The following is a 19,070-nucleotide window of genomic DNA, read 5'->3' on the forward strand; positions in this document are numbered from 1 at the left end:
TGTGTTTATAAGGTTTTTCAAGAATTTAATGGAAACCGCCGATAAATTTAGTAAGACCCTCAAAGAGTCTAGTGAGACACTCGAGGACATGAAAAAGGACCAACTAGAAATTAAGCATACACTGACTGAAATAAAGAATAATATACAGAGATCCAACAGCAGACAAGAGGATCCCAAGACGCCCTTCACCTTCTTTGCTTTCTGCTCCCACTGTGTCCAGCTTGCCAGCTCTCTCTTCCCTCTCTTTTCTGTCGTCTGTTTTATTTTTTCCTTCTCTCCCATCTTCCCCCCTTTCCCTTTTCACTTCTCCTTGTCCTGCTTTCCCTGAGCACAGTCCTGAAACACCATGCCCATGTACTGGCCATTTCTCCCCCAAACCTGTTACTCTCTAGATGTGTCTCCCAAATCACTGTCGCAACTCATTGTTGTTGCAGGACGCTCGGAAGTGCCGGAGCCAAGCCTCCGCCGTCACCGCTGGCCGCCGCGGGCCTCCGGGGCAGACCTGCTCTAGCGCAGACCCCACTCGCTGCTGGAAGCCCTGCGCACCCCGATTGGGAGGTAGACTTCATCTTTTCCCAGCATGTGTGTGTGTCTTCCATTTTCCACAGGAAACACAAGAAATCAGTTGTTTTTTATCCCCAATTGCGGACTCAATCAAAGTTAGGAAGTTTTTATTCCGGTTAACTTTAAAAATAAGTAAGTGGGATGCTCCTTTTGGGGAAAGAGGAGCTAGCTAGCACTCAAACAGTAGTAAGAAGCTTCAAGATGGAACCTCCACAAGCTTAGGAATTATAGACTTGGGTATGTTTTGCCGTTTCTGTTTGAAAGGACTTAAGGACGCAGAAAATCACTGCTCTCCTCCCTTGCCAGAGATTTGTTTAGCAAATTCCTCAGCGTAAACTTGAGCACCTCAGAACACAGGGTTCTAAATATGATAGGAGCTGGCACATTTGCCGAGAATGATCGCGCAACCCACCCAAATTTCAGCTTTATTTAGAACTGGGTTTAGTAGTGCATAGTGGACGTTCGTCTACAGATCTGATTTGTAAAAATTTAGCCTTGCCCGCAAAGCAAATTGGAAGTTTGCATTTATAAGATAATTCTTAGCTTTCCAAAAATATCACAGTAGGAACCTTTTCAGTCGTTCTTGAGGTATTTAAAATAAGATTGATCTCATTATTTTAAACACAGCTCCATCACTTACAATCAGGGAACCATTCTAAGCTGTGGATTTCTCTGCTTTTCTTGCCATTGAGCATTTTAAGTGGGGGAAAATCAACAAACAATCTATGCAAAGTCTGGAGTAAATCATAACTCACTGTGCAAATGTAAGGGAGTAAAGAAACTGATTATGCATGACTTTTGGATAATACCATGATTTCACAAAGCACGACACATCTGCAAAGGTAAGGCCAAGATTTTTAACAAGGTCCATTCTGAATTATAGCACTGCCTGTCCTTATAGGCAGATGGCTATGGCATGGCTTGTGGGGCTGGAGGCCTTCCTGCCCAGAATAAAATATCTTTCCCATAAAGCAGCTCTCTAGTTTCCTTCACTAGAATCAACGGGTTAAATGGCAGAGGTTTGGGTAATACCTCCTGAGGGCACAGTTAAAAATCAAAGGTAGCCCGGTTGATTAGATTGTCATCCTGATATGCCAAGGTTGCGGGTTCAATCCAGATCATATACAAGAATCAACCAATGAATGAATAAATAAGTGAAACAACAAATTGATGTTTCTTTCCCTTTCTTCCCTCCCTCTCTCTTTCAAATCAATAAGTGTAATACAAAATGGAATGTGCTGCTTTACACCAACTATCTGTCACTACCTAGTGTTCCAGCATACAGAACTATACCAAATATTCAGTACAATCCAGCAAATATTTGTCAAAGAATGTATGGCAATTTCACAGATAGTCATATTGATAAAGTTAGCTGCTTCTCCCGGGCTCTGTCCTAAATCCAGATTGTGAAATACAGGTGACTCTCTGCCATCCTACTCCCCGCTACCCCTGAATTCCTTCCTACCATTTTGCCAAGCCCCCTTTCCTCATTATCACCTTCACACCACCATCACCACCTATGACAAAGCATTGCAATGTGTACAAAAGGCCCCCAATTGGGAGAGGATGTAGAATAAAAAACAGAGTCAAGGACAGAATCTGGGGATCACCGATACTTACAGGATAGGCAAAGGAAGAGGGGCTTCCTACAGGGAAGTGAGGAAGGAAATCCGGAGATAATGGCGTCACGGGGAAACGGGAGGATTGTGGTTTACAAAGGAATGACCCACAGGGTCACATATTATATAATGGTTATATTTAAAAAGTGCAGGCACTCCTTGCTTTGCTTGGACCGTAAGAATGATCAAGCTCAAAGACTGCAAAATGACCTTCATAATCAATGGGAAAAAATGTGATTGTTCCATGACCTTTAAATTTTTTTGTCAAAACATTGGCAACAGAACTGTAAGGTAATTGTTAGGTTATAAGTGTATAAAGAAATAAAAAAAAATAGTTAAACTAGCATTTATTTAGGACGTTAACAGAAAACACTGAGAATACAGAAACATTGAGAATGAAAGTGTATTATTTCTTCGCAGAACACATCAAGACTAGCTTGAGCACGCAGAGCTTGCCTTCTTGCCGTATGACTTACTGTAAGGAGTGGACTTCTTTTCTATGTTGTGGGTTGTTGGCTCCTTTCTAAGTCTAGATCGGCTTCCAACATGTATTCTCTGCGCTTTCGATGTTATGAAGCCTCTCCAAAAGTTCATTGAATGTTAAATGTCTTGCTGGCATCACTACCTCTGGGCATCCTCACTCTTTTCATCACAATCCCTTTGTTGCTTTGTGTTGATCAGCTGGTCTTCACTGAGTTCCTCGGTCTGCACATCCCAAGTCTCTTGCAAGGCAGCAGGCTCACCAGTTCCATAGCAGCTGCTTCTTCTGCGACTCCATTTACGTAGATTAGAATTTCACTTCCAGCAGCGTCACTGTCTGTTTCTTTGCTTTACTTCGCCATGGTTGGCCCGTTTCCTCTTTTGACTATTCATTTTTTTAAAATAAAATGTCCTGTGAGTTTAGCAATGGGAGATGTGGAGGTGACACAAGGACACACTTTGCTCTCTGTGTGGGAACTGAATAACACAGTGACCAGTCACCCAGAGACTTTGAAAGAAGTGATGTTATAATAAAGAATCTGACTTTATTTTTTAATGTTCGGGCGCTGACGTCTTTTAAGCCCCTGCCCCTCTCCGCCCCTGTGTCCCCCATCTGGGCAAGCTGACAAGAAAGCCTGGCTGCTCCCGCCTCTGGCACTCTGGGAGAGTCAAACCAAGCAAGCCCCTCCTAGCCTCCTGCAGCAGCTCTCACCCTAGCCCTGCCCTTCAGCACAATGAGCCCCCGAGCCGGTCTCCATCCCTCCGCTCTTGAGCCATTTTGGAACTGGCTCTGGAGGTCCATCTGTTCTTCCCAGGAAGCTTCAATTATGTATGTAACAAGCATACCCTCTTGACTGGCGCAGGGTGCCATCGGTCTTGACGTTCATCCTGAACTTCGGTGGAAGTCCATCCCGTTCTTGTGTGTTCACAGCAGACCTGGCGCTCACTGATTAAGATGCACACACACCTGGTATTTATGGAGTGATCTGTGGACCGAAGTCTGTACTTCATGCAATTGCTCATAGTTAATATACCATGGTAAGGGGAATGTGACCTGCCGGGGAGCTGGTGTTATTTAACTACACTGTCGTTAATTTGAAATCTCTGCTTATCAGAACCATGCAGAGAGAGGACTGTTTGTGTTGAAAAGCATTCATTACAACGAGGTGGGGAACAGATTGCATTATTCTTCTCTGCTAACAGAACTCCGAGTTTTGTCCACACACTCAGACTGCTCTGTGAAGTCTTGTGCTTCAGGTAAAGCTCGCCCAAACAGCAGGACCAGGGCAGAGGTGGGGGGTGTGGGGACCTTGGTTTGCCTATGTCCTTCACTCAGATTCCAGTCTCCTTGTCAGGAGGTGGCTTTGGAAGTGGCATATAACTACACGCTGGTCAATGAGACATGCAGGGAAATCTCTGGGAGATAGAACTGTGAAGGTCTTAGCTCTTCAAAAAAGGCCAGAGGGAGAGACAGTTCCTTTTCTGCCTCTGACCTTTTGTGTGAGGGGGATAATGCTTCTAGGATTTGCTGCCATCTTGCATCTAAGAGGAGATTAAAAGACCTGTGCCTTTGATGTGGCTAGGAAGCCACTAAGCCACCCACACCCCCTCGCCCCACACCGAGGGACATCTTCCTATGGAAGAGAATACATTCTCTTGTTGTGTAAGCATTTGAGTTGGGCCTTTTCACATTTGAAGTGAAAGACTCCTAACAGATATAGGAATACATCCTTACAAATACGATATCATGGAGATAAGCTTGAATCAGCCCTAATCTTTTTTTTTAAAAGACAGTACATGATTGATTGATTGATTGATTGATTGATTTTTCCCATCACCTTTTATTCCTTCTTTGCCCTCTCCTAATCTTTTCTTAGGAAATGAATTTTATGGACTTTGATACTTTAATGATCAGAAACACATTACTTGTGATGCGGCTGACAACTGATCACATGCACAAGTGTTCCATGGGACTGCAGTTCAGAACTGCGCTGCATACTGGCTATGAAGGGAAGACAACAGATAGGAGTAGCCAGAAAAGAGTGCTTGCCAAATTCAACAAATTCTGGCGTTGGAAATGCCAAATATTGGAAATCAAAGTAACGTTCTATTGGATGTGGAGACTGATATAAAAAAAGTATCATCTATAAACTCAGAGTGGATCCAGATTTTGTGGGGCTTAAAGCTTTTTCAGTTTTTATATCCCTCTTCTAGAAATTTCAAAATTACAAATGCAAAACTATCGAGAACTGTGAAGGGTCTGATATGTTATTTAACTTGCAAGCTAGCAACTTCGCCTGGCCCAGTTTCATGGATGCTGGCAGAAAGACAGAGAATCCTGGATCAGAGGCAAGCAGCTCTCAATCTTGTTCCTGCCAAGACACATTTTCCCCAGGCTAATTGGGATACAATTAATATATAACACTCTAGTAGTCCAAGGTGTACAGCATAATGATTTGATGTGTGCATATATTGTGAAATGATTACCACAGTAAATTTAGTTAACCTGAGTTGTCTCACATAGTTCTGATTTTTTTTCTTGTAGAAAGAACGTTTAAGATCTACTCTCTTATCAACTTTCAAATACACAACACAGTACTGTTAACTGTACTGTACATTACATCCCCAGGACTTACCTTATAATTGGAAGTTTGTGTCTTTTTGTAAGTGAGATAATTCAGTACTTGTCTATCTCTGACTATTTCACTTAGTATACTAGTAATGCCTTCAAGGTCCATCCATGTTGTTGCAACTTGGCAGGATTTCCTTCTTTTAAAAGGCTGAATAATATTCCAGTGTGTGTGTGTGTGTGTGTGTGTGTATCACATTTTCTTAATTGGTGTATCCATCAATGGACACTTAGGTTGTTTCATGTGATGCTGCAATGAACATGGATATGCAGATATTTGTTCATGATAGTGATTTAATTTCTTTGGGACAAATATCCAGAAGTGGAATTGCTGTTTCATATAGTTATATTTTTAACATTTTGAAGAACCTCCATACTTTTTTTCTACAGAAGCGGAACCAATTTATATTCCTACCAACAGTGGAACACAAAACACACTTTATTAGTTTATTTTATTACTATATTACACCACAGTGGGCAACATGAGCTTCATGTCCACCTCAGTGCCTTTTGTCCCCAAGTCCCACAGATGCTGTGGGGCTGCCCCAGGTGGATGCTACACAGCTGGAATTGCATTGCAGCTAGGGAACTTCAGGCTTGGGCAACCCCGGTCTTCAATGGGGCCGCCAGAAAATTTGCCTAACATTTGCCAGGAGGGAGTCCTTGTCTTTATTATACTGGTCGACAGACAGATCTCTCTGCCCTGAAGGAAGATGGGATCTCCATCTCCCAAAGTTGTTTACTATACAAACATTCCTGAAAAGATCGTCCTGGCCCTGGCCAGTTTGGCTCAGTGGATAGAGTGTCGGCTTGAGCACTAAAGGGTGTCGGGTTCGATTCCCGTCAAGGACACATACTTCGGTTGAAGGCTCCCAGCCCTGGTAGCGGGCATGCAGGAGGCAACCAGTTGATGTGTTGCTCTCACATCAGTGCTTCTCTCGGTTTCTCCCTCTCCCTTCCACTCTTTCCAAAAATCAACGGAAAATATCCTTGGGTCATGATTAACAACAAAGGAAGGAAGGAAGGACCCAGTGGATTTTGCTCTCACATCAGTGCTTCTCTCGGTTTCTCCCTCTCCCTTCCACTCTTTTCAAAAATCAATGGGAAAAAATATCCTCAGGTGAGGATTAAAAAAATGAAATAAAATGTGCATGAGTGTTGGTATTTAGATATAATTTTTTTTTAAAGATCATCCTGAACAAAAGTTGTCAGTGTCCTGTTCACAAGATGTGCAGAAGTATGAGAGGCCCATGGAGAATTTTCTCCCAACAGAAAGTGAATGTTTGTTTCAAACGATAACACAAATACACAATTTATAAATTTAAAAAAGCTGATAAAAGCTCTGAACATAATTTCAAAACTTGATATTTTTTTTAGTGGCAGGGTGTGGGGAAGGAGCAGCAGGCACCATGTCCGGCCTCGAAGGTGGCATGAAGCGGCCCTGATGAGGCCAAGGAGATGGACGAGGAAGGTAAGGCATTCGAGCAGAAGCAAAAAGAGGAGCAGAAGGAACTAGAGGAGCTAAAAGCAAAGGCCCTGGGGAAGGGCCCCTGGCCACAGGTGGAATTAAGATTCCACTCCTGTTTTAACATCTGGATTCCCTGCCACAACTTGCCACCTACAGCTAGAATGAAGAGTTGTCTTGGAGGCTGTTGTACATTTAATTATAAACTTTTGCTAATCCTATATAATAAAAGACTAATATGCAAATTGTCCCCTCAGGCGGTAGTTACCAAGAGTTCGACAGGGAGACTGGGAGTTCTGCTGCTCCCTATGATGTTTGCTGACCACCAGGGGGCAGCACGGAGCATGGCGAGTGTTGGTGATGCGGTGCTGGCAGCAGGTGCCAGCCGGCCCGATGGGCCCCTATGAGAGCGGGACATGGCAAGATGGTGGAGCAGGTGAGCAGGCGGCACCAGGCCAAGACGGGGTGCCAGGAGGGGCTGCAGGGCTGTGAGGCTGGGGGCACGAGTTGGGGCCCGATCCCTGTAGGCCACCCCAAGGGACCTCACTCATGCATGAATTTGTGCACTGGGCCTCTAGTAATAATAATAATAATAATAATAATAATGATTATAATTATAATAATGCAGTATCTCATCTCTTTAGTTCTCCTCACTCTGCCATTGCAACCTTCACTGTGAGGCCAGAAGAAACCCAGCCCAGAATCCTCCCAAATTGTGTTCTTCAGTTTTGTTCTGTCCTTAATTCTGTACTACCTGTAATTAAACCAACGCATTTGAAAAAAAAATTGCATTTATATTAATTAATTGCCTGGATCACTTCTGTAATTTTTTTTTTACTAGATTTGTTGGCTACATACATTTGATTATATGACAATAATTTTGTAACATCATCTTTTACAGAGAAAGTAAAATGCAGTCTTCCCTTCAGCACGGAATTTTCAGCGAGGCCTCTCTCTGGTGTCAGTTGCATTGCTTATCTCTTGTTATCACTGTTTCCCGGTTCCAAGGAGAGGAAAAGATTGTACTCTGCAGCCCCCAGAAAGAAAGAATGTAAACTTATATCTCTTTGTTCTATTGCCAAGTTCCCAGGGAAGGTCCCTGATTGACCTGGCATGGATCCGTGCTCCATCTTTAGACCATTGATGAATGGCAATGAAAGTGGCGTCATCTAAGAGCCTGGCCATTCTCATATAGCCAGAGCCATGCACAGGGTGGCCGACTCCAGGGAAGTGCAACCAGGTGGTTGGAATGGCATGGGCTTCTACATCAACAAAATGAAGGATGAAAAATCATATGATCATATCAATAGATGCAGAAATAGCATTCAATAAAATCCAGCAGCCATTTAGGATATAACTCAGTGAGGTGGGAATAAAGGGGTCATACCTCAAAATAATAAAGGCTATATATGAAAAACCTATATCCAATTTCATATTCAATGGGCAAAAACTAAAAACATTTTCCTTAAGATCAGGAACAAGACAGGGATGTTCACTTTTACCACTCTTATTTAACATAATGCTGGAAGTCCAAGCCACAGAGATCAGACTAGAAGAAGAAATAAAAGGCATTCAGATTTCAAAGGAGGAAGTAAAACTGTTATTATTTGCAGATGACATGATATTGTACATAGAAAAGCCTAGACTCCACCAAAAAACTACTAGATTTAATAAATAAATTCAGCAAAGTAGCAGGATACAAAATTAATATCTAGCAATATGTAGCATTTTTATGAACCAATAACAAACTCTCTGAAAGAGAAGCGAAGAAAACAGTCCCATTTACTATTGCAACAACAACAACAAAACAAAGTACCTAGGAATAAACTTAACTGGAGGTAAAAGACCTGTACTCGGAAAACTATAGGACATTGAAGAAAGAAATAGAAGAAGATGCAAACAAGTGGAAATATATACCATGTTCATAGACTGAATGAATTAACATCATTAAAATGTTCATACTACCCAAAGCATTATATAGATTCAACACAATTTCTATTAAAATACCAATGGCTTATTTCACATATCTAGAAAAAGTATTCTAAAAATTTACATGGAACCAAAAAGACCCCAACTAGCCTCAGCAATGTGGAGAAAGAAGAACAAAGACGGAGGGATCACAATATCTGATATCAAAGTATACTACAAAACCAATGTAATCAAAACAGCCTGGTACTGGCACAAGAAAGAGAATATATATCAATGGAACAGGACAGAGAGTACAAAAACCAACTCATGCCTTTATGGTCAATTAATATTTGACGAAAGAGGCAACAGCATACAATGGAGTAAAAACATTTTTCTTTCAATAAAAAGTGTTGGGAAAATTGGACAGGTACAGGCAAAAAAATGAAACTAGACCACCAACTTATATCATACACAATAATAAACTCAAAATGGATAAAGGACTTAAATGTGAGTGACAAAACCATAAAAATCCTACAAGAGAACATAGGCAGTGTAATCTCAGACATTTCTCATAGCAATATGTTTGCTGGTACATCTCCTTGGGCAAGGGAAACAAAGGAAAAAGAAACAAATGGGACTACATCAAACTAAAAAGCTTCTGCACAGCAAAAGAAACCATCAACAAAATGAAAAGGAAACCTATCAAATTGGAGAACGTATTCGCTAAAGATTCATCTGACAAGTGGTTAATCTCCAAAATATATAAAGAACTAATACAACTCAACACCAGGAAGATAAGCAATCCAATTTAAAAAAAAGGCCAAAGAACCTGAACAGACACTTCTCCAAAGAGGACGTACAGATGGCCAATAGACATATGAAAAAAATGCTCACGGTTACTAATCAGAGAGATGCAAATTCAAACTACAATGAGATTTCACCTCACACCTGTCAGAATGGCTACCATCAATAAATCAATAAACAATCAGTGCTGGAGAGGTTGTGGAGAAAAGGGAACCGTAGTACACTGCTGGTGGGAATGGAGACTGGTGCAGTATGGAGTTTCCTCAAAAAATTAAGAATGGAACTGCCTTTTGACCCAGTGAACCTACTTTTGGGAATATATCCTAAGAATCCCAGAAAGAATATGTGCACCCTTATGTTCACAGCAGTGTTATTTACAATAGCCAAGGTCTGGAAACAGCCAAAGTGCCCATTGGTAGATGAGTGGATGAAAAAGCTGTGGTGCATTTACACAGTGGAATACTACCCAGCTGTAAAAAAGAAGGAAGTCTTACCCTTTGCAACAGCGGGGATGGAGTTTATATGGTTATGCTAAGTGAAGTAAACCAGTCTGAGAAAAACAAATAGCATATGATCTCACTTATGTGTGGAATCTAATGAACAAAATAAACTAATCCTATCTAATAAAAGAGTAATATGCAAATTAACCATCACTCTGTCACAAAGATGGCAGCACTGATTCCCCTCACTTTCGAAACACAAGAGAGTTCACACAGGAGAAAGGCCTCATGAGTGTAGTGAAGGCACGATCCACCCACTCCGGCGGTGGATCCAGCCTCGCTGCTCCACCACCGATGGTGTATCCCGGGGCAGCAGACATGGGAGCAGAGCCAAGGCAGCGGGGACGCGACGAAGCGAGGCAGCAGAGAAGGGAGCGAAGCTCTGCTTTTCTCCTGCCGCAGGAAGCCCTATTCTTGCAGGAATCTTCCTGCAACAAGCCTCTAGTGAAAAAAATAAAACCAGGGGCATGGATACATGGAACAGACTGACACATGTCAGAGGGGAGAAGGGTGTAGAAGGCTGGATAAAAGAAGATAAAGGGATCAGCTAAAGAACATATATGAATAGCCCATGGACACAGGTAATAGTGTGGGGATGGCCCAGGGAGGGGGCTGGATGGAGGAGGGCAAAGGAAGGGAGAATGGGGGACATGTGCAATAGTGTCAACAATACAAACTTTAAGTAAAAAATAATATTTAAATAAGTCTTGATTCATCCCTCAGTGCTGTTTTTTGTTAGAAAATTTAAAAATGGAACCACACTTTGTTCTCAGTACATCTCTTCTTAAGCTCTAGACACATCTTAGGGTTTTACATCACACTCTGCTTTGGCGTTAAAACTGGAGGTGATGATACCTTTAATTTATATAGCACTTGGAGTTTAAAAAAGAGTGCTTCCAAATTGCTTATTTCTACACTCAGTCTTTCAGAATTAGGAGACATAAAAGGACTCAAAGAACAAAGATGGAGCTATGAATAATGTATCGCTCTATGTACTTGCTCACTTGAATAAAGGATTGTACAACTTTGGAAGATTTGTACCTCAATTGAGATTACCGTTTTATTGTTGTTTCAAATATTCTGGATTTACCCATTGATGGTTATGCTGCTAAAAAAAATCAGGTTTTTCTGTTCTTCTTCGAAAGGAGACATTCAAACTTGAAGGTTAAACTCAGCGATGCTGCATTTCAATATCGAGCACATTTGCTCATGTTCATGGAGTGAAGTAACTGCTCTCCAGGCGATGTTGTCCTTCAGGGAGTGTCTCACACGTGCTGCCCAAGCAGGGTGCTTGCAGGAAGGGCAGGGGTCCGAACCACTGCTTCCCCAGACAGCACACGCTGCTGGTACTGCTGCCTCAATTCCATTCCAAGTCTAAGGCGCTGTTCCCCACTGGGACTAGCCATTTTCTCTGGAATAAAGGTTTGCTAATGAGGGAACTAAGGCTTCTGCGCGCGCGCACACACACACACGCACACGCACATGCACACCACACAAACACACACACACATACCCCACACACACATACCACACATACGTGCATGCACACACCACACACATGCACACACCACACACACACATACACACACACACCACACAGACACACACACATCCCACACACACACCACACATGCATGCATGCACACACCACACACATGCACACACCACACACACACACACACACCCCCCACACATACACCACACACACGCGCACACGCGCACACACACACACAGGGCCAATTAAAAAAAAATCTTCTTTACCTTCTCCTCCCTCCTCCCATTTCTCTCCTCTCTCTGTGTTTTGTTCTCTACAACCGTTCACTCCAACTTCAGCCCAGCTCAAGACGTCTATCTTAGTTTTTGCCTGGTGACTGAGCCTCTATTTTTTTCCCTGTTGGAAAAAAGCATCACAAACCAGATCTGCCTTTTCTTCTGATTCTCCTTCCTCCTGTGTCTGGGCAGGAAACACAGAAAGTCCCCTGCAACCCACTGGCCACTCCAGACGGGGTCCCTCACCACAGGGAGCCACCAGCCATTTTGAGGAAGCGGGCTAATCCTCATCTTTATCTCCTGGTGACTTCTTCAATTTCTGTTCTGACAACACATTTAGGAAGTTTGATGAGAGAAAATGGGTTTCTCTATCAGTAATGTGGGCCCAAAACCTCTTTATCCTGGCAGCCTGGGGGCTGGTGCTGTATTCTTCCATCTGTGTCAGGACAGACATCACCGTCGCCTGTCACCTCCTCTAACCTGTGCCCAGGTGGACTCAGCAAGCCTGAGTTAGAAGTACGGACTTCAGTAGTTTTCCTTTCAGGGTTGTTAGGTGTGACAGAATCCAACCCTGCCACACATTTGTTGTTGTTGTTGTTAATCCTCATCTGAGGATATTTTTTTTCCCATTGCTTTTCAGAGAGAGTGGAAAGGTGGGAGGGAGGAAGGGGGAGAGAGACAGAGGAGAGAAAGAGAGAGGGAGAGAGAAACATTGATGTGAGAGAGACACATTAATTGGTTGTCTCTTGAACATGCCCCCACAGGGGCCAGAGGTTGAACCTGCAACCCAGGTACATGCCCTTGACTGGGAATCAAACCCCTGACACTTAGGTGCAAAGGCCTACACTGTAGCTGCTGAGAACACCGGCAGAGTGCCACACCTTTGAATGTGACCTGGATCTTTTCATTCAATGTTGTTTTATCATTTAATTAATTTATAAGCTTATGCAACCAACAGACGTTATGGAGAAGCCTGTCTACCTGCCACTCCTGTGCCAGCTGATAAAGGGGGCCTAGAGAAGGGTTCCTGCCTCTAAAGAACTGTCAGTCCAGTAGAGAACAGGTGTCTCTCTCTGTATCTGCCTCCTCGCATGCGAAGAATCCAATGTATTAAATCCATCTGAGCCACTTCAAGTCTTCCTGCCCCACATCATGTTCCAACTGCAGCTGTAGCCGCCTGCGCAGTGCAGGCTCTGAACAGCTGGAAGGAGCAACCCGACAGCATCTTGCATCTTGACAGGCCATGTCAACAGCCTCTCACTTCCTGCCGCAGGTTTCTTGAATGTGGGCTCGGGCCCCGCCATGGGCACCTGCTTAGTACCTATGCATGTGTAGCCAGGACATTCGGGAGTTAACTCTGGTAGGGTACCCTTCACCAATGGGCAACAGGAGCCTCCCCTTTCATTGCTTGGCCAACATAGAAAGCCAGAGGCAACACCACATCTTGGGAGATATTGCAGCCACTAGCAACTATCGTCAAGGACAAAAGATGTACAGGGTTGGGCCCCATCGTATTTTGTTCAATTCTCTGTTTGGTTCCTACACAAGCCAGATATATCAGGGCAGAGGCCAGTGGGTGACTGAAAATTACACAAATGGTAGCCAATTGATAGATAAATAAGTAAATACATAGATGCCTTTAAAGGAGCAGATTAGCTCCTCTTTTGGCACTCGGCATGCAGCTATTGACCTGGAAAATCAATTTCTCTCAATGGCCATCAATAAGAAGAATAAAATGCAACTTACTTTTTTAGAGGTATACCAGTACTTTCTTGAGCACTCCTGTTCTTTGCTATAATATAATCTAAAGGAGCATTGATTATCTTGACATTCCCCAAACCACCATGCTGGCCCACACTATTGATAATATTATGCAAATTAGACCTGGTGAATATACTAGTAAAGTGGCCAGAATTCTAGGTGCCCTAGTAAAATGCAAGTGTGGCCATGGGTGAGAGATAAATGGCATAAAGATGCAAAAATCTGCCATTTTGGTAAAGATTTGGGGATCTAGTGGTTTGGGGAAAAAAGGGAAACCCCTTCTAAGGAAACGGGGAAGTGGTTGCACCTTGCATCCTAAACCAATCTTTAAAGAAACAAAACATAAAGACAAGGCACTTGGTGAGACGGATTCTGGAGACATAGCACACTCACTTGGGAATACTGCTCTGACCCACTCATTGGGTGACTCAGAAGGCTACCGGTTTTAAGTGGGTATCAGAGCGTGAGAGGGCTCTGAGGAGGTCCGGGCTACCCTGCCATCAGGCCACTTTACCCAACAAAGCTGATGCCACTAGAGCAGCCGTGGGCAAACTACGGTCCATGGGCCGAATCTGGCCCGTTTGAAATGAATATTACTTTGAATTTATATTAGTTCACACAAACACTCCATCCATGCTTTTGTTCCGGTCCTCCGGTCCAGTTTAAGAACCCATTGTGGCTCTCAAGACAAAAAGTTTGCCCACCCCTGCACTAGAGGTACCCATGGCGTGTGAGGAGGCTGTGTGGGAAGTCCTTGAAGTTCTGAAGTAATGGCATTCTGCAGCAAAGAAATACTTGCCATTTGCTTTTTTAGCTTTAAAAAAATATTTATTTATTAAAGAGGTGCTAATTTAATACAAATGCTACTGAAATTCAACAATAATAGCAGTTATTTAGAATAGCAGTGTTCAAATACTTTATTCTCAGGACTTTAATGTACTTTTAAAATATTTCTGAGCTCCAGCCCTGGCTAGTGTGGCTCAGTTGGTTGGATATCGTCCTGTGCACCAAAAAGTTGATTTAATTCATGGTCAGGGTACATGCCGCGTTTCGGGCTCAATCCCCGGTAGGGGGTGTGCAGGAGGCAGTAGATTAATGTTTCTCTTTCTCTCTCCTTCTCCCTTCCTCTCTCTCTCTAAAAAAATAAAAAGAAAAATTTCTGAGCTCTTTGATTTTGTTTATATCTATTAATAGTTACCTATTAGAAATTTATATATTTTAAATTAAATGTCTACTTTAAAATATTTAATTAAATCCACTGCATATTAATACTTAATAAATCCACTGCATACTAGCATATATAATATACATTTATAAAAATAATTTTCCGAAACAAAACAAAAGTTAGTGATAAGAGCGATGTCGTTTACACTTACATAGTGGAGTCTCATATGTGCTTCTGCATTCAGTTGGTGGCAAGATACTTGCCATTTGAAATACTCCTGGTGTGCTGCCAGGCCCTGTTAGAGACAGACTTCTGAACCAGAGGCACCAGTGCCCATGTGACCAGAGCTGACCATCATGAGCTGGCATTATCACACCCACCACATTATAAGCAAAGAAGGTAATGCTACATTCAGGATCAGCCCATGCAGGCTTAGAAGACCCATATATTTAATAAGGTGGCCCCAAATCTCATGGTAACAATCTCTGTGACAACAATGCCTCTGCCCCAACTCAAATGTGTGGCTTAGTGGGGTTGGGATGGGAGGAAGGGTTCCTATCACTACCTGGAGGAAGAGGAAAAAATTCAGGTTTTATTTACTGCTAGAGGCCTGGTGCACGGAATTCGTGTGTGGTGGGGGGAGGGTGTCCTTCAGCTCAGCCTGGACCTTCTCCAATCTGGGACCCCTCTCACAATCCAGGACTGCTGACTCCTAACCGCTTCTGCCTGCCAGCATGATCCCCCCGCACTGCCCTCCCCTGCTGGCCATCTTTGACCACATGGGGGCAGCCATCTTGTGTGTTGGAGTGATGGCCAATTTGCATATCACCTCTTTATTATATAGGGTGGTTTATCATGATTGTTTGGTGCTATTCATGAATGGATTGGTGCTACACGATAGCCCTGCTTAGGAGTGGCCTCTGGGCTGTGGTGAAAGGCATCTCCCCGGTGGGCAGATCGGCAGGTACTAGTCTTCATGGCTCCCTGTGTGGAGAAGCCGTCAGAGGTACAGGTATCTGACCACATTAGTTTACAAGGTTTGCAATTCATGTAGCTGGACCAGGAGTAGGATCCTGGGCTTGAAAGGGCCAAGGGGAGAGTTGGGGGGGGGGCGGGGGCTGTTAGAGAAACTTAATGAATCCAAACTATGCAGGGAAACTGGAGTTCATTAACATTACTAGTCAAGACCTGCACGAATTCCAAATTATTATAAAAAATAAAACTGGTACAGGGATAGTCAACTGAACGGGACAGGACAACAACCCCAGGAGCCTACACTCGGACATTTGATTTGTGACAGACGTTCACCATAGGACAGTAAGAGAAGGACTGTGTTTTACTAGTAAAAAAGCAGACCTAAGACAATTGGGCATTTATATGGCCATACAATGAAATTAGATCTCCACCTCAGACTATCCATCAAAATAAATTCCAGGTGGATTTTAAACTTAAATGAAAAGACAAATTACAAATGGCTTTTACAAGTTTGTTTGGGAGAAAATCTTCACTATCACAGAAAGGAAAGATTTCTTATACAAAACACAAAAGCTCTGTGCATATAGAAAAAAATCGATACTTTGACATTTAAAATGAAGAATTTCTCCATCCAGGATATCAATAAGGAAAGGAATACCCAATAGAAAATGGGCAAAAGGCTTGAACAAACATTTTACAGAAGAGGTATTCCAAATGCCATGATCTTATGAAAAGTGCTCAACCTCCCGGATAATCAGTGAAAAGCAAATTAAAACCACAATAAAATACCATGACACACCGTGTCAGATTGAAACTGCAATGCCTTCTCCTTCATAAATTCAAATACACACGTCTCTGTTTCTGGGCACTTTATTCTGTTCCAGATACTCTCGGTTTTACCTGCTAGAGAATAAATGTGTCTCCTGTTGGTGTGGGTGAGGGGGAGTATCTATTGCACAGAATTAGGAAGGGGGTTGGCAATTTTTTAATTAAACATACAACCAGTTCTCATTTATCCTTCACATACGCTGCAATTCCTAAGTCCTTTGGAGATTCCTCAGTCTACAGTCGGCTCTCCATATCCATGGGGTCTGCATCAGTGGATTTAACCAATCATGGGTAAAAGTATTTCAAACAATGTTGCTGACATGTACTATGAAGACTGGCCTAAGGTGGTTGTGTCTGTGCATCTGTATGGAACAGATTTGTTTTCTTGTCATTATTCTCTGAACAATACAACAACTATTTGCATAGCATTTACATTAAATGAGGTATTATAAGTAATCTAGAAATGATTTAAAGTATATGGGAGGGCCGGCTGGCGTGGCTCAGTGGTTGAGTTTGATTCCTGGTCAAGCCACATGCCCTGGTTGTGGGCTCGATTCCCAGTGTGTATGGAACAGATTTGTTTTCTTGTCATTATTCTCTGAACAATACAACAACTATTTGCATAGCATTTACATTAAATGAGGTATTATAAGTAATCTAGAAATGATTTAAAGTATATGGGAGGGCCGGCTGGCGTGGCTCAGTGGTTGAGTTTGATTCCTGGTCAAGCCACATGCCCTGGTTGTGGGCTCGATTCCCAGTGTGGGGTGTGCAAATAGAGTATATGGGAGGATGTGCATAGGTTATATGGTAATACACTCCATTTTATATAGGGGACTTGAGCATGTGGATTTTTATTTGTGTGTGTGTGGGGGAGGGTTGCCCTGGAAGTAATCCCCCACGAATATGGAGGGATGACTGTATGTCAGGTTGCTTCTCAGCTTTCTCTGTTGCTGGCTTAAGATTCAATTTCCTGGGGTTTACGGAGTCATTTATCACTCTTCCATCTGCTTCTAGTTTGTTGTTGTCTCTCTTTTCATCCTTAGGGGTTATTCCTTTAAACACACACACACACACACACACACACACACACACACACACACACACACCACCCTGTCTTCCTGCTTCTCATCATGGCCAGGGATCAAGGTGAGAAGGAGAGTCCCATCAGGAGCTTCACTTCAGAAAGCTCTGCCTCAGCAACTGTGTGGGTGAGAGTGGAGACAGGCTGACCAGGAGCCAAGGTCCTGAAGCAGCTCACAGGCCTCACCCCCGCGTTCTCCAAAGCCAGATACATGGACAGATCCTTTGGCATCTGGATAAATGAAAAGATTTCCATCCACTGAATAGTTTGTGGGGCTGAGGCGAAAAAATCCTGGAGCAAAGTCTAAAGGTATGAGAGTACGAGTTACTAAAAAATAACTTCTCAGACACTGGAAATTTAGGTTTGGGGGTCCAGGAATACACATTTGGGCATCAAATATGAGCCAAGCATTGGTATCCAGAACCTGGCCTTCTGTGTGGTGCTGGGTAGGCCAGGCTCAGCCTCACAGACAAGAAATGCAGGGCAGGCTGCACGGGGGCCAAAAAATCAGCAAAGGGGAGGCCAAGTGCTGGTTCCAGCAGAAGGAGGGTGGAATCACCCTTCCTGGCAAATGCATTTCTGTTTCTCTCCAAAAGGCTAAAAAGATGTTTTCAGCGAAATGGAAATAAAATAAAGCAAAACAATATCCAATCCTTTATTATTGTCTTAGTGAGATTTCTGAAAGAAGAGAATGTTTATATATGTATATTAATTAATTCTCTTTCTCCCTTTTTCTTCCCCTCTCTCTAAAAATGAATAAAAATATTTTTAAAATATTCAGTCTGTGCTCTAATCCCAATAGGGGATTTATAAAATTTTGAAGATAGTCACAGATTAGTACACTAGATTGAAAGACAGCTTCTTGTTTAAAGCACAGATTTATTTAGATGGGTTAGATCAACAGGTGTTTAGTTATTGACTAATTCTTCATTAGTTAGTGAAGAATCATACATATTCTATACTTGTGGGATAAGCCACTTTTCTTCTACTCATCAAAAATTATCAACATATACTTTGTTAAAACAAGACACATTACTGCCATCTCCTGGAAAACCGTAATAATAATAACATAAGTTGCCCATCTATGAAGTGTCCAAAATGTAATACTACCCCCAAAACTGTAATAATAATAAGTTGCCCATCTGAAGTGTCCAAAATGTAATACTACCCCCAAAACCCATCGTAGTCAAGATGTCTCTCGCGTGAACAGCGCTCCCCTTGGATTTGGTGTCCTTCTGCAGTGCACAGCCTGAACAAGCGTACTCTTGGTTACCTTGTGGGTTCAGTCACACGGGTTTTTCTGGGTACCTTCCTTGTCAAAGGAGAACTCTGAGGAGGAACTTGACTTTTCTCTCTGGTGATTAGCAGAGGAGATGGTGAAGGAGAAGCCAGAGGGGCGGGGGAGAGGGGAGAGCCAGTGCGGGGTTGGTATTTCCTTCCAGATTTGTACATAGAACATGGACAAGTGTTTGTAGAGAGGAAGTGGGCAGATACCTCCGTGTACTTGAGTTACCTATG

General features: G+C 42.8%; 1 pseudogene; it reads left to right on the plus strand.

The window, feature by feature from the left end:
• Positions 1-17,601: 17,601 nt before the first annotated feature.
• The window catches only part of LOC102771537, a 25,805-nt pseudogene continuing 24,336 nt past the window's right edge, over positions 17,602-19,070 (plus strand).

This window comes from Myotis davidii, unplaced genomic scaffold (genome assembly GCF_000327345.1).
Source record: "Myotis davidii unplaced genomic scaffold, ASM32734v1 scaffold78, whole genome shotgun sequence".
NCBI lineage: Eukaryota > Metazoa > Chordata > Mammalia > Chiroptera > Vespertilionidae > Myotis > Myotis davidii.